Below are 16536 nucleotides of genomic sequence, written 5' to 3' on the forward strand. Positions count from 1 at the left end.
GTCTGAGGTTTCAACACTCAGATTTCTTCAATGAGTTCTAAAGCTGTAGTTAGTTGTCTGTGTGCTTCAAATAGGTATACGTGTATGTACATATGCATATGTAATTTTTTATTTGACTTCTAGAACCAGTTTTCGTTGTCTTTAGCCTATGAGCTTAAACCCTCTACAAAGCTGATTTACCCAGGTCCATTTAGTAAAGACCAAATCTGATATGTTACTGCACAAGTAAAGATATGTTTCTTTCTCAATTGATTTCTGGAGGATGAAATTTTCGTCAAAATGTCTTTTGCTAAGATGTTCAGGTACTATGTACTATTATGTACCATGTACAGTATTATGTAATGGTAGAGAATGTACATGTAAAATCTATTACAAATTATCATTATTGCTTCCATTCTTTTGAGGAAAATTGGTATTTGGAAGAGGAAAAGTATTTGTTTGGTTTGGTTTTTTTTCTTTTCCTTCCAGCGAATTTTTGTCATGGTTCATGGAAAAGTGGTACTCTGGTAATAAAATCAGGGACATAGCATAACAGGAGGTAAAAGTGGGTCTGTTTATGTGACAGTTAATGAGTCATTCCAATGTAATAATTGGGAAAGTGAGTGAAGCTTGGAAACATTTGACATTTTAAGTAGTTTAAAATTAGTAACTATAAAAGTTTTTAATGCCATAAGTATTTAATAGAGCAGTGATGAAATTTACCTCTAAGGTTTTTAAATCACAAAGGAAAAAATGGTATGATATGTATCAGTTGGCTATAGCTCTAATTACTTTTTTTATTAAGTACCTCTCATTACTTGGCAGTGCTCTAGAATAAGATATTATGTGCTTCTAAATCATAAAAGACATATTTGTTTCTGTAACCATTTTAACCCCCCACTGGCAATTATGGTACTTAAAACTGAGGTCATAGGTTGATACTAGTTTAGAAACAGCATGTAAATATATAAATTAACCTGCCTTCCTAAATTGTGTTTATTGTATAGTTTCAAAGCAAAGTATAACCTATAATCTTATTACTTGACTTACTCTGCAGTTATAACCTATATATAGAGATTTTTTTAATAATATTTTTTATTATATTATGTTAGTCACCATACAGTACATCCCTAGTTTTTGTTGTAAAGTTCCATGATTCATTACTTGCGTATAACATCCAGTGCATCATGCAATACATGCCCTCCTTAATATCCATCACTAGCCTATCCCATTCCCCCACCCACCTCCCCTCTGAAGCCCTCAGTTTGTTTCCCAGAGTCCATAGTCTCTCATGGTTCATTCCCCTTCTGTTTATAGAGAGATTTTTTTTTTAAATGCCCTTTGAATAAGGGCACTGATAAACTCTTTGGAATTGGTTGCAAGCCTTGGAGTTCATAGATGCCTGGATGACACTGACTAGATATCTGAACTGAATGGCTCACAGCTGAGAGCCCCACAGTTTCTTATCAACCTGACCTTTGCTGTATCAGACCCAAGAGAGAGATTTTGGGGAAAATTTGAGAAAGTTAAATTTCTCTCTGGGTTAATAGTTGTGCTGTAAGAGATTGAATATATATCTATTTTCAAGACATCTTTAGTTTTTGAAGATAATGATATGTGTTTGTCTTTTTAAAAAAAACAATTCTTTTTTCATTAAAGATTTTATTTATTTATTTGAGAGAGAGAGAGAGTGAGCATGAGCAGGGAGGGAGAAGGAGAAGCAAACTCCCCACTGAACAGGGAGCCCAACATAGCGCTCAATCCCAGGGTCCTGGGATCATGACCTGAGCCGAAGGCAGACGCTTAACCAACTGAGCTACCCAGGTTCCCTGTGTTTGTCTTTTAAAATATATTGATCAGCAGATAGCCAAACAGAAGGAAGAAGCTAAATTGAAAATGGTCTGTAAGGGAAATGAGTTGCTGAGATGAAATTGTCATTTTGTGTGTGTGTGTGTATGTGTGTGTTTGTATGTGCACGCTCACAGGTGCATACTCCCCGTGCATGTGTTGGAAGATATTGTGGGTGGGAATTGGGAATGGTCCATATTGGTAGAGAAATGGAAAGCATTGTCCCTGGGTGGCACATTTTTAATTAAGTAGTGTTGGAATATAGAAAAAGATAATTTCTTAGCTGCTAACATACCAGAATAATCTCTGGTATAGTTTTAAAACAGTATGTGGGATTAAAAATTAACAAGAAGTCTTTCTGGATCCATTTTAAACTCCTCCCAAACAGAGGGACGGTGTTGCCCTTTTGTGATCCCAAAGTGCTTTATTTTTTAGGATATGACATGGAGATCTCAGGGACCCCAACATTTAACTCAACTTCTAGCTAGTCCCAGGTTGCTAGTCTTTCTGAACATGACAAAGAAGGCATAAAATGGCAGGAGAGATTTTGGCTTAAACACCACTAGATAAATTGAAGCAGAATGTAACTCTCAAATACAGTGCAGTAAAGTGACACTGGTACCAAGAGAAGGGCATTATAAACAAAGTTTAACATTGTTCATATCATTGACTTTTATCTTTCAATTTTGGCTGATTTTGAACAAAAAGAATCTATCTCCAAGGCGGGAAGCTGCATGAAAGCTTAGCGATCCTCATAATTAAGGATTTATAATACATATTTACATTTGCCATGTTTTAGATGTTTAGGACTTAATTAAAAGAACATTGCTGAAATAAAAACAATTCTATCTTAAGTGGTGGTGAGGGAATTCTGTGCAAAGTTATAAAGCTGCTCAGATAGGCTCTTTTGTTCCATTGTGTATATGATTTCTGTGCTTATTTGAAGTGTTGTGCTTTAACATGGAGCCTGCATTATAATCCTGTTAGGAAAACGTCAGGTGCCTGTAAAATGTCATAACACAATCTTTTAAGTATCATAAGATGTGTAGCCTTTCCTAAAACAAACAGAAGAGAGGATGATTTGGGAAAGGAAGCAGGATACAGTTAAGAAAGCAAAGAGCAAACACTGAAGATAACATTTGGTTTCTTAAACTCATAACATCCTATAGGACCTAATCACAAAACAGAACACAGTGAAATAGGGGCGCCTGGGTGGCTCAGTCGTTAAGCGTCTGCCTTCGGCTCAGGGTGTGATCCCGGCGTTCTGGGATCGAGCCCCGCATCAGGCTCCTCCGCTCGGAGCCTGCTTCTTCCTCTCCCACTCCCCCTGCTTGTGTTCCCTCTTTCACTGGCTCTGTGTCAAATAAATAAAATAAAATCTTAAAAAAAAAAAGAACACAGTGAAATAAAATATTTCATAGTCAAATATCTATTAGAGAAATGGAAAAAGTAGGCTCATAAAAATCTGATGTAGAGTTTCAGGTACTAAGAATAAAATGATCACAATAATTTGCTATACTTGTCATATAAAACTGAGCCATTTACTGGTGTGGCCTTGTAAACGACCACATTCATTTCTTGAAAGCCTTGCTGTGTGCTTGCCTATGGAATGGTTTCTTTCTGTCTCTATGTATATATATATATATAATTGCAACATGAAATAGATTAGCATGAAAAGAACGCATGTTGTAGTATTAATCACTGAAGATGCTTGCAGTTCTCTGATTTTCTGAGTTAGCAAAATTGAGCCTTGATCATTTTCCTTTTTCCTTCTCCTGGATATGAGGACAATCCGGCTGTGTCATCTGTCATCTTAGGGATTGCCAGGGGTGATTTGGCTGGTAGGACCAGCACGGCAGCTGTCTCCTTCCCTCAAGACTTCCTGTGACTTCCATTTCTTCCATTCCACGTCATGCATGATTTTTATTTTTATTTTTATTTTAAAAAGATTTTATTTATTTATTTGACAAAGATAGAGACAGCCAGCAAGAGAGGGAACACAAGCAGGGGGAGTGGNGTTCCACGTCATGCATGATTTTTATTTTTATTTTTATTTTTAAAAGATTTTATTTATTTATTTGACAGAGATAGAGACAGCCAGCAAGAGAGGGAACACAAGCAGGGGGAGTGGGAGAGGAAGAAGCAGGCTCATAGCGGAGGAGCCTGATGTGGGGCTCAATCCCATAACGCCGGGATCACACCCTGAGCCGAAGGCAGACGCTTAACCGCTGTGCCACCCAGGCGCCCCCATGCATGATTTTTAAATACTACACATAATATTGTATTTTTAGGTAAGCCTGCCATAATGTATTAATGTCTTTAACCAGTTTTTAAGGCTTTATTAAAAAATAGGGTAACTCCTCAATGGAATATTACTCAGCTATAAGAAAGAACGAATTCTCAACATTTGCTGCAACATGGATGGCACTGGAGGAGATAATGCTAAGTGAAATAAGTCAAGCAGAGAAAGACAATTATCATATGATTTCTCTCATCCATGGAACATAAGAACTAGGATGATCAGTAGGGGAAGAAAGGGATAAAGAAAGGCAGGGTAATCAGAAGGGGGAATGAAACATGAGAGACTATGGACTATGAGAAACAAACTGAGGACTTCAGAGGGGAAGGGGGNATGGTGCACTGGGTGTTATACGCAACTAATGGAGCATCGAACTTTACATTGGAATCCGGGGATGTACTGTATGGTGACTAACATAATATAATAAAAAATCATTTTAAAAAAAATAGGGTAACTCCTGCCTTGTAGCTCTATCTCATTGTTAGGTGCTTATTAGCATAGCAAGCATCTTCCTCCTCTGTGTTTGCTGATGGCTCCTCATTTGCCTCCCTCACAATGCTGCCCCTCCCCATGTCCTCNAGGGTAACTCCTGCCTTGTAGCTCTATCTCATTGTTAGGTGCTTATTAGCATAGCAAGCAAGTATTCCTCCTCTGTGTTTGCTGATGGCTCCTCATTTGCCTCCCTCACAATGCTGCCCCTCCCCATGTCCTCTGGCCTCTATTGCCTGGCCTTCACATCTGCTGTTCCCTTTGCCTGATGGTCATCAATCCCTTCCCTCTAAATCCTCCTGGAAAATGTCTACCCAAAGCAAGCCTGACTTCCTTCCTCCGTGGAGTCTTACCTGATCAAACCATCTCAACTGTCACCATCTTGGCAGATACTCCGTAGCACCTTGAGTGTTCGCCTGTTCCTGCCCTGATCATAGACTCTCAAGCTGTGTTTTTTGAGAATATGTCTCCTTTACAAAACGGTGAAATCTTTGAAAGGCAAAGGTATTATTTTAATCATTTCTGTGTCTGTAACACCTGGCACAGTGCCTGGAGAAAAGAGGATATTCAGTAAATGTGGAAAGAATACACCAACAGGTGGCTTATCTATATTTTTTCAGTTGAAACACCAAAAAGAGAGGAGATGACAGAATCAGGCTAGATAAACTGGAGCTCTGTATATTATTTTAATGATAAAGTTATTTTTATTTAGGGGACTACTTATTTTTGCTTTTCTTAACAACCTTTTTTTGGATTTTGTATTTATCTCTATTATATTTCATTTAGATAGGCTGAGTACTTTATTCTGGTCTGTCATAATCCATTAGGATACATACTATAATGGCCAACTGACTCTTATTGGCTCTTCCCCTCCCTACCCCCTTTCGTATGTATAGCAAATATAATTTGATAGGCCGGTATCTCCCATCATGTTTGGACTGAGGACCCTCAGTGAATAGGAAAACATAAAATACATCATGAGTATAAAGTTGGAAGTGCATCTGCCCCTGTCTAGGCCCCCCTTGCACCTCTCCATCTCTGCAGCACTTTCCAGGTGATCTCCTTCAATTTGGAAGTTGTACTGAAAAGTTGTCCCCCCATTCCGGAAAGAAATCTTCGACTTCTTCATCTGTCTTGGTCTTCAGTTCCTTTATGTTGGCTTGTATTTTATATTTTCCCATTTGAAGACTTTTTTCCTTTACAGAGGGGAGAAGAAAAATAAAATTAGTTCTCTGTTTCTAAAATTTTCATCATTAAATTTATAAAGAGTGTAACCACACCTTTCTTGCTCTTCTCTTGCCTACAAACATAGGCAAAGCTTTTCTTCATTGCCTTTAGCTATGTTTACAAGCATTTGTGAGTTCCAAACTTTTATTTTCCTCTTTGAATGTACACATATTCTTTTTGTTAATTTCCTATACATCTTCATCACTCTTTTTAGATTCCTGTCATGGTTCTTACTTCTCATTGTGTACCTTTATGATTTTCATTGCCAGAATTGTAGAGTTCATAGCTTTCTGCATATGCTGACATATGTTATCATTCATATTGACAAATATTCCTTTTGCATTGGGCTCTGTGGACTCTAGGGTGGTGAAGGCAGGCATTTCTATTATTATTTTACAAACTAGGAAGTGGAAATTTAGGAGGTACTTCCAAAGTCGCCAAGTAAGGAAGAATAGAGCTAAAGACTTGGACCCGATTTCAATGATGCTAAATCCATTGCTTTTTGAGATGGAATACACTCATCTTCTCCATGAGCCTTTGAAATCACCTCTCCCGAGTATTAGAAGCCACATGTGCCTGTTCTCAAGGTTCTGTCTCTGGCATGATAAATTAAAAGGTAACATGCTTGCCTTCTTCCAACGATTCTGTCACTTGCCTCTTATTACCAAGCTCTTCCTTACTCTTCAGAGTAAAGTGTCAAGCATCACTCGGCATATATAACCGTAAAATATCTTCCTCTGACTGTCCATTGACTCCCCTAGCTCCTTGGTACCAGAGACATACCCACTTAGTCTAAATTCCTTCTTTGAGTCAGCAGTTTCAAGAACAGGTTGTAAGGGACTGAAAAAGCTCAAATCACCAAGAAAAAACAACTTCTTTCTGCAAGTTTGCAGCACCATGTGACCCGGGCATTCTGCCAGTGTTGTTTCTTTCTCTGCTAAATCCCTCTCCTTGCCCGTTCCCTTCTCCATTCCCTTTGGGTGTTGTATTAGTCTATGAGGGCTGCCATAACAAATACCACAGGCTGGGAGGCTTAAACAACAGAAATGTATATTCTCATCGTGCTGGAGGCTGGAACTCAAAGATCAAAATGCTGGCAGTCTTGGTTTCTGGTGAAGACTTTCTTCCTGGTTTGCAGATGGCCGCCTTCTTACTATGTCCTCATGTGGCCTTTCCTCTGTGTGTGTGATCAGTCAGAGAAAGATCTCTAGTGTATCTTCCTCTTCTTGTAAGGACACCAGTCCCATCCCATGATGAGGACCTGTCCCACTGAAGGCCCTACTTTTATGATCCCATTTAACCTTAATTACTTCCTTAAAGGCCCTGGCTCCAAATATAGTTACATTGAGGGTTAAAGCTCCAGTATATAAATTTTGAGGTGGGGGGCACAAATTCAGTCCATAATGAGTGCTCTCCCTGTCTCAACTGCCTGTATAAAGTAAATCTTCTCTTGATATTTGGGAGAATTTTTGTAAGTTCAACAGTAGATACATTGTTTTTACTGATTAAAACATATCAGGTGAGTGAAGTCCTCTTCCAGTTGAGTCCCTTCTCAATGGCATTGCTAGGATGACACGCAGTGCGTTCATCCATTGGCTCCTGCTGCCTGGTTGCTAGCTACCACCGCCCTGTCTCTCCAGTGTTTCTTTCCTTTAATCTGCACCTGGTGCTCTCTACCTGTCTCCACCTGAGAGTATCTGATATCCCTTAGAAGAATGCATCTTAATGACACCAAAGATTGCCTTCCCATCATTTCACAGTGGTTTTATAACTTTGAAGCAAGTCATTTTCTTTGCGTGCATTATTCTGTTCTAAATTGTCCTTGCAGCAAGTCTTAGAGATGTACAGGATGATAATTTACTTCCCTTTATTAAAATCACCTCTTTATTTATCACCCACACTCCCACAGCTTTTATCACAAATATTATTTTATCCCCCTCAGAATTACTTTCTCCTCTGTGTTGCCGAGCTCCAGTGGTGTAGTGATTTGCTCTGTGTGTTTCTCATGTCCCCTTCTCCAAAGTTGATTTTGCACTTTGTTTTCTCAGTGGTTTTCCTCTATCTGCAAATCTCAGAGTGCACAGGCTCTCCCTTTTCTTCCTGTGATCCTTCTGTGTCTGGCCACAAACAAACAAATAAGACATAAATAAAATGAACAAACAACCATGATTCTAATAACTTCCTTAAATTCAATTTAAAATTTGTCTAGTTTTAAATTTGCAGAATGCCCTCTAGTATTGGGAACTGGAACAGATGTTCGCCATACATTATTTCACTCAATCTTAACACAGCATCTGTTCGCACCCAGTCTTTCCTCTTATGGGTGTTTTTCCATCCTCTCCAGTGCATTTCTCTTGTGGCTAAATAGTCTTTGTATTTATCTTTTTTGATGGTTCATAATAATCTATCAAGCGGATGTGCTCTTATTTAAACACTCCTCTATTGTGAACCAATTGATCGTTCATTGATTTATTTTTGAATTCTCCTAGTCTACCAGTATCTGCTTGTACTAGTATATGGCGATCTTCAGATCCTTATAATTCTCTAAGCTCACAGTATCTGAAGCCATTTACAAATGTCAGTGTCACAAACTGTTCAACGTCTTTGTCCCACTTGGTCTGGCAAAAATCTAAATTTCTTTTGGAAGGAGAAATTTAAAGCAATAGCTGTCTCACACACTTCCCTTTCCTGCTCAAGGATTTATAACACTTAAAGATGGTTCTCTGTCTCTTCTAGCAGTATCATTTGTTCAAACACGGATCAGAGGAGGTGGGTAGAGATTGCCATGTCTGACAGATCTCAGAAGCGCATCTGTCACCCTGCAGGAAACCCACTCACTCATCAATTGGTCCTGTCAGTTATACACACCGCTGTCTCATCTCTGCAGCCCCCAGCAGCACCACCAATCATCCCTACATGTGTCCCTCTCAGGAGCTCCATGCCCTGGGCCTCTGATGGGCTGCTGCGAATGTAGGTTTTCGGTTGTAACCATGAGCCTAGTGTTTTCTCCAGAAGGCATGAGTCACTATTTATGGAAAGAACCTCTTAACTGCCATCTCACTCCTCCCTTGGTACTGATTTTGATGTCCTTCTGGTGTCTTTAGAGTTTTGTCTTTCTTTTTAAAAACCTTACGATTTCTTCCATCTTTCTGAGAAAAATTTCAACATGTCATGAAAACAGACTAGTATTCTTCAACATTTTTCTTCCCTCTGAAATCAGGGAAAGCAACCCATATTTAATGAAGATCAAAATGAAAAAGAAAACATTTCAGATTTCCAGTTTTGAATGAGAACTGTTTCCATTGCTAGACCAACACCCGTACTATTTGAGCCAGCCTTCCAGAGAGGAGAAAGGATTATGTGAAATATCTGATATGTCTTTGAATGGGGCTCCTCATTAGTCCCAACCCATTTCTAAAAAAGAAAAGTATCAGAGGCATTAAGGGCACTTTGTACTTCACTCTTTCTCTGACTGTTGACCCCTATTCATCTAGCCCAGTTCTTTTTATAGTATGCCTGAGGCTCTTGAAATTTCCTTCTTACTTTGTACAAGCAATATACTACACCTTTAAATATCTGCTCTATCAAGCCAAGCAATGAGACTCCCGTTTTAATAATATTTTCTTTGATATAACAATATGGATGAGATGCAGTCTGGTTCCTTTCTTATCTTCCTGATTACACAAGTAAAAAATATTAAGGGAAAATGATTTTGTAGGGCATTAATTAATTGGTCTAAAATGAATTTCTTCTTAATTTGTACAATAAATTTGTTAGGTGGACTTCTGTGACTCTGCACTTAAGGCAGTGTCTCACAAAGTATACCTTCATAATTTTATAGCTTGGAACTAATTGGATATTGATGAAAATAAATGTATTTAATCCCATATTTCATATGCTTGGCAAAATACCAGATGAAATACTACAAGCAAATGTTTAAACTTCGAGCTGAAATTCATTGCTTCTCCTAGAATGAACGATTTTTTTTAAATTAAAAGACACAATTGATGCCCAGAACCAAATGGAGCATTTTTAGTCGAGTGTTTTGAACTGAGAGTTGTGATCACTTTACATTCAATAGATGTTTCTTAAGCAATACTTTCTTCTAAAAGCAAGAGATGCAAACAGAGTAAGGCCCTTCCTGTCTACCCAGTTGCTATTTCAGGGGTTCTGCTTATTTCTAAACAAGCTTCCGATGTGATGTACAGAAAAACAAATATCAGAGTTACCCTAGTTTTTCCAGATTTCGGAGGTTGGGTAAGGAAATCATCCATCCATCCACTCGGCCTCTCAAACCGCTTCTTGTTCTAGTCAGGTGGTGGGGTAAAATCATAAGTCCCTGCATTCAGGGAACCAAAACCAGATAGGGAAGACAGAAAGACATGCCTTACAGTAACTAATGAAAGGCAGACCATGATACATACTCCACTTCAGTCTAGATTCCTGATGTAATGTCACTCTGATTTATTTGGCAAACTCTTATTTACCTCTCGTGTGCTTCCTCTCATGTCCTTTAAAGATCAATAAATGACCAGTAATGCTACTAGAGTAGACATAAGTCAAGTTTTTGTATTTTTCACTGACTTTGAGTTGCTGGTTTGGAAATTTATCCCCACAAATTGCACTGGGTGAGTATGTTCCATGTTAAATGAACCCTGAAATTGCATGCTTTGGGACCCTGGTTATTTTTCAGTTGGCACTGATGATTCAGAGGATTATACCTAAGAAAGAAATACTAGTTAAATATATTATAAAAATTCGTGGTGAAATAATGTTTACAATCCCTGGGTGTATTTGGTTTCATACAATTACTCTTCCCTGGGTTACATGATTATTCCTTCAGTCTATTAAAGCATTCCTCACCCTTGTAATTTCTGAGACCTCTTGGGGTTTCACCTTACACTGCTCATTTTATTCATTTATTCACTCAACAAATATTTAGTGTGCTACTTATCATTACACGTCTTCAGCATCAGTGGTTTTGAAATGTTAAAATGGTCACAATCAGTAACTTCTTGCCAACACTTGAGAATGGAAGTTTTGACTCCCAGATACATAATGCTTTTGAAATCATATTTTATGCCTATGGTTTTGCTTTCCTTTACAACAAAATGTACAGTATTGTTCGGGGTGCTAAATAGGGTGACCAGTGTCATTACAGGCCACGTGCTCATTGCTGTTTTGGCCTAAAGCTTAGCTTTGCCACTCTCTGGTCCTATAGAAAAGCATTGCACAGTGTGAGAGGCAAGGCACTTGGGTGGTTATAGGCAGAGCACCAGAGAGAGCTATTTCTTGAAGGGCGAATAGGAGAACCAGGAGGGGAAAGAAGGAAGAAGTGCATTCCAATGAGAATGAGCCCCACAAAAGCATGGAGCATCTGAAGGCACCACAAGTAGTCCAGAAGGACTGGCTGAGGGTGAGGAGTGGCAGCAGATAAAGCTAAAGAAATAGTCATGAAGCCATCATGGGAAGTCCTAAGTATTTTATCTCTAAGGGTCATCTTAATATTCTAAGTGTTATGTGCACATGTGCGACATTGATTAGATTTGTGTTTTGTAAAGTTAAAACTCCTGGCAGTATGAAGGATGGGAATAACAAGGGAAAGGCAAGGCTATGGCATCTAACCTGGAAACATAGAAAGCAGATACTTACCTGGTGAATTAATTCATGTAAGAAGTAATAAGAGCTACAAAATAACCCAGATAGTGACAGTGGCAATAAGGAGCAGGCAACAGACTTGTCCCATATGAGCATGAAGACTGACAGAAAGTCCTGACTGATTGAAAGGAGAGATACTTCAGAGCGAGAAGAGGTCAATTCCAGCTGGTGGTTTTCACTTTGGTTTTATTGTAAATGTGTCTACATTCCAAAAAGTGTAATTTGCAATTCCTGTGTAGCTGCTTTCTTCCTGATTAAGGAATTTGAAGTATCTTCATATTTGTTCTTTTCTTTTACCATTCTCTTCTCCAGCCTGCCTACAAAGGATCATATTTAAATTTTCTTGAGATTGTGGGTGATATGTATAATGCAGTATTTTACAAAGATTCGTGCCATGGTGACATATTGAGTAAAATCTTTCTGAGATAAGGCTCATACAAAATACTTTCTGGCGTCACACATGGCTGCATTTTAATGAAGTCTTTTACTTTTGGCAGGAACAAGAATATATCCTGAAATGAAGGTTTCATGGAGTATTCTTCTTCCCTGTGACTGATAACTATGATGTTTTCTTGTCTCCCTCTCAAATACCTACTCCTGCCCCACCCCTTTGGCTTAGATAGTAGAGATTCAATACTTGCCTCTAATGAAAAAAGGCTGACTGACTCTCTATAGTTGGGTTGTTTAAATACTTTGGGACAAATACATTCTGGGTTGAAGTATCTATCACTTAATGTGTAAAAAGAGGATGCAGATAAAATGGAATAGCAAAAGTTGATTAAAATTTTACAATGTGCTCTTCAAGTTATGTTTAATTTAATTAAACATTTACCCAGTGCTTGCCCTGTTGAAGTGTACTAGAAAACAGGCATACAAAGATGTATAGACTCTGCTCTCAAAATGGAAGAGAAGGGGAGAGAGAAGAAGAAAAATGGTACAGTTCATTACGTGGTGCTAATTGAGACGTTGTTGGATATGCCACATCATTTTGAACCCACTTCTTTTGCTATATAAGGATTTGGAAGCCAGAGGTAAATTCTATTGAATTGTTGACCATATTTGATTTATTTCAAGCATTGAGAAGAGCTGAGGTAACTGCTCCTCCAGAGAGCGTCCGTTCTCCAGTGTGTTCTGTAGTGTTACACAGTCTTGTGAGATTTAAAAATCTGTGACAAGGAAGAATTTGAGGCTTCGAATAGCCCTCCACTGGCAACTATTACATTTTAAAAATATGCCCCTGGACATATCCAGCTATGAAGAAAAACCTGGAAGGTTTTCTCCAAAGTTGTCAAGAAATAACCTTTACTAATGTGTAAGTGAACTCAGAGGACTGACTAAAAATAAGAAGGAAACTTCTCTTTTAAAAAGTGTTTTAATATTTTAAGCATCTGAATTTCAAGGCCAACAAAACCAGCAACTGGTCTTCAGAAAGCTATTTCAATTGATCATCCTATTTAGCTAACTCTTCTTGGCCATTTAGATTTCAGCATTTGTAATATACTATTATTTATTTTAAATTTTGCTGAAAACCATCAAACATATATTTAGAATTCTAATAGGTAGGAATGTGCTCTACCAATATAAATTATCTACATTGCAAACAACTTGAGGTATTGAATGAGCTATAATAAAAGATGATTATTTATATTTATTTTTATTCAACTACAATAATATATTTGATTTATTATGTTGTAGCTCTAAAAGATAAAAAAGGACCTGTTCTTCCATATGTGCATATTATGAGTTAATTTACAATGAAAATTAAATCCTTAGTACTAAAGAACAAGATAGGAAGTTTATAGGAAGATCTTGATTCCAATTCATCACTTAAACTTCCCTCAACTTAATTGAAATATATATTCTTGGGCTATGAAGTAGTTAGTTGTTATCTCTTAAATTTGTCAGCATTTACTAAACAAAAAGAAGTCCCCAAATTTATGATCAATCCAATGATTGATCAATAGATGGATAAGCTTTCACTCTATTAATGGTTATATGTAAATCCTCCAGCATGCTGTTTTCAGGTCACTTTACCCAAGAACTCCAAACAACTTGCCCTTTATAATTCTGTCTGGCATTTGCAAGATATAAAAATGTCTGTTTTAAATGTATCTTTAATAAATTATTTGTACTATAAGACCTGATAAGTCAGATACTAACCTAGAAGCCAGTAATCCTGTCTGCTATCCTATCCCCTCATCTTTATATCAGATGCCTCATCTTTTTCTGATAACCCACAGCCAGAAGCCCTATGAGACATTTTTCTCTGCTACCTTTACCCATCTCTGCTAGTAGTCACATATTACTGGTTCTTCATCTTTCAGTGTCTCTACATCCACCTCTTTTATTTTACTGCCACAGCCAGAAGCATGGGTCCTTTCCAACCACACCGTGGGGTTGAACAGATAGACAGGGACAGAAGAATGTGAACACAGAATTTAAATGTATTAATTATTGTGCCAAAGTCTTACGCAGGGTGCCATGAGGATAAGGAGGACACTTGAGCCTGAGGAGGTCAACCAATGGCTCCTTGTGTGGAAGAGATTCCAAGCTGATGTCTCGCAGTGGCACAGAGCAATGAACCTGAACAGAACTGCTAGTTTAATCAAAATGTAATAGACACATAATGGTCAAGGAGCATTCATATGAAGGGTTAATGGGACAGGAGAAAGTAGAATTGAAGATGAGTCTAGATTGAGTGTTCCACATTTTATGGAGGGCAATTAGATTTAGATTACCACATTCATGTGTGTAGGGGTAGGGTGGGAGGAGGGACGGTACTGAGAAGCAGCCAGAGTCTTAATGGTGGCTTCAATTCTCAATCTCCAAGTGGAGAAATTCGTTAAAATGTGAAATTCAGGCAGAAAGCTAGTGAGTGAAGTGACCACATCCTGGAAGTAATGGGGGCTGCAGCTATATAAAGCTCTCCAAGGGCTCAACTGCCTGCAGGCATATTGGCCAACTGGGTTGCAAACCAGCTCCAGGAGGACCACACTTTTAAAGTTTTCTGATATGCAGACCCTTGGCTTCTCTTTTACCAAGCAAAGGCATGGAGCAAAAACCTGGTAGAGATTTTTAATTTCATTCATCACAATGTTTTATCTTTAAAAAGGTTGAATAAGCCAACTTTTTGCAAGTGATGTCTGGAGTATCACTGATGCACATTTAAAGAAATGTCACCCCAGAGAACATGTTCCATTGTCTTTTATACAAAGAACCTTGCCTATCCCACATCATGTCCACTTAGGACAATGTATTCAGTGTTCTTGCTTAAGTAACTCTTCAAGGGTTTGGGCAATAAAGTGGGAGAGTTGTGCTGGCAGCGTAACGTAGTCATTCAAAGTAAAGGCATTGAATGGCCAAAAGTAATAAGCCCAAAGCCTTCAGCAGGAAATTTAAGTTCCTAACATTCAAGTCCACATCTAGAAAATGGAAACAATGTTTTCCTTGCAGGATTCTAGTAAGGATTTGATGTGGCTGGGACATAGCATACGATATGTGTAACTATTACTGTTCTTTGCATTATTCTCTAGAGGGCTCCAGTTAAAATGTCACTGGGACATTGGCATGGATGAGTTCATCTTAGTAATGCCCTAGCTGCTCTCCATAAAGGTGTAGTAGATTAGATGCTATGACATCTGTCAGGGAAGTACCTGAGTGGTGGGTCGAGAAGATGTCTTTTCTATTGGAGAGGTGAGGGTGTGAACAAGTAAACAAATACTGGGTCAGCTCAGCAGCATTTTGTAGGAACTAATGTGAAAGCGATAACTTCTGTACTTAAAAAAACAAAGTAAAAGCTATACATTATTCTAATTCCAGAGAAGTGTGAGTAGAAGTATATAAACAATTAGCTTGAAAAAAGAGAAAAATTTTGAATAACTCTGTTGAGTTTTGTGTTGTGCTATGAGAGTTATCAGTTTTAAGGCATGGTAGTCTTGAAAAACAAAAAGACATATCATGGCCACTCTTGATACCTTCAGCATATTCAAAGTTCCAAGGATTATTTTAAGCCAATCATTTTAATTTCTAAAGTCAAATGGCAACTATTCGAAGATTTTTTAAAAAATCATGTTTTGATGCCCAAAGTAGATCATGATGGGGATATGCAAAGGAATGGAAACATGTGTTTTCTATTTTTAAATAATTTCTTTTTTTTTAATAATTTTTATTTTGTTATATTAGTCACCATACAGTACATCCCCAGTTTTTGATGCAATGTTCCACGATTCATTATTTGCATATAACACCCAGTGCACCATTGCAATATGTGCCCTCCTTAATACCCATCACCGGCCTATCCCAATCCCCCACACCCCTCCCCTCTGAAGCCCTCTGTTTGTTTCCCAGAGTCCACAGTCTGTCATGGTTCATTCCCCCTTCTGTTTACCCCCCCAATTTCTGATCTAATTTGAGACATAGAACATACATCTAAGATAACATTAACAACTAATATAATGGTGTTTGAAGTAATATGTGAACTCAGATATACTGAAAGACCAGGAAGTAAATGAGTTCCCAGTATTTGGTATAAGGAATGTTATCAGGATGTTGGAAGGGTTGCAGTAGTTTTAGAAAGAGATGAAAGACCTAGAAACACTAAGGGTGTGTCCTACAGTCTCATCTAAGGCTTGGAGTCCTCTCTAGATTCACAAGTTTGTTAGCAGAGTTTAGTTCCTTGCAATTGAGGCCATTGATTGTCTTGCTTGCTGTTGGTCTGGGTCTGTTCTGAGGTCCTAGTGGCCATTGCTTACCATGTGGCCCTCTCCACAACACGACAGTTTGCTCCTTCAAGGCTGGTGGGAGCAATTTTACTCATGCTTCATGTCTCTCTGACTTGTTTGTGTCTTTGACCTTTAGGACTCTTTGAAGGGCTCCTCTGATCAGGTCATGTCCTCTCAGGATAATCTCCCTTTTGAGTAACTAAAAATCTAACTAATAATCTCCCTTTTGAGTAACTAAATTAGGGATTTTACTTAATTAATGACATCTGCAAAATACCTTTTGCCATTTAATGTAATATAATCACAGGAATGATA

The 16536-nt window shown here is 38.2% G+C and overlaps 1 protein-coding gene across 1 annotated transcript in view; it reads left to right on the forward strand.

Moving 5' to 3' along the window:
• CNTNAP4 (contactin associated protein family member 4) overlaps positions 1-16536 on the forward strand; it is a 261201-nt gene that overhangs the window by 7564 nt on the left and 237101 nt on the right. The window lies entirely within an intron of this gene.

Source organism: Ailuropoda melanoleuca, chromosome 12 (assembly GCF_002007445.2).
Source record: "Ailuropoda melanoleuca isolate Jingjing chromosome 12, ASM200744v2, whole genome shotgun sequence".
Classification (NCBI taxonomy): Eukaryota; Metazoa; Chordata; class Mammalia; order Carnivora; family Ursidae; genus Ailuropoda; species Ailuropoda melanoleuca.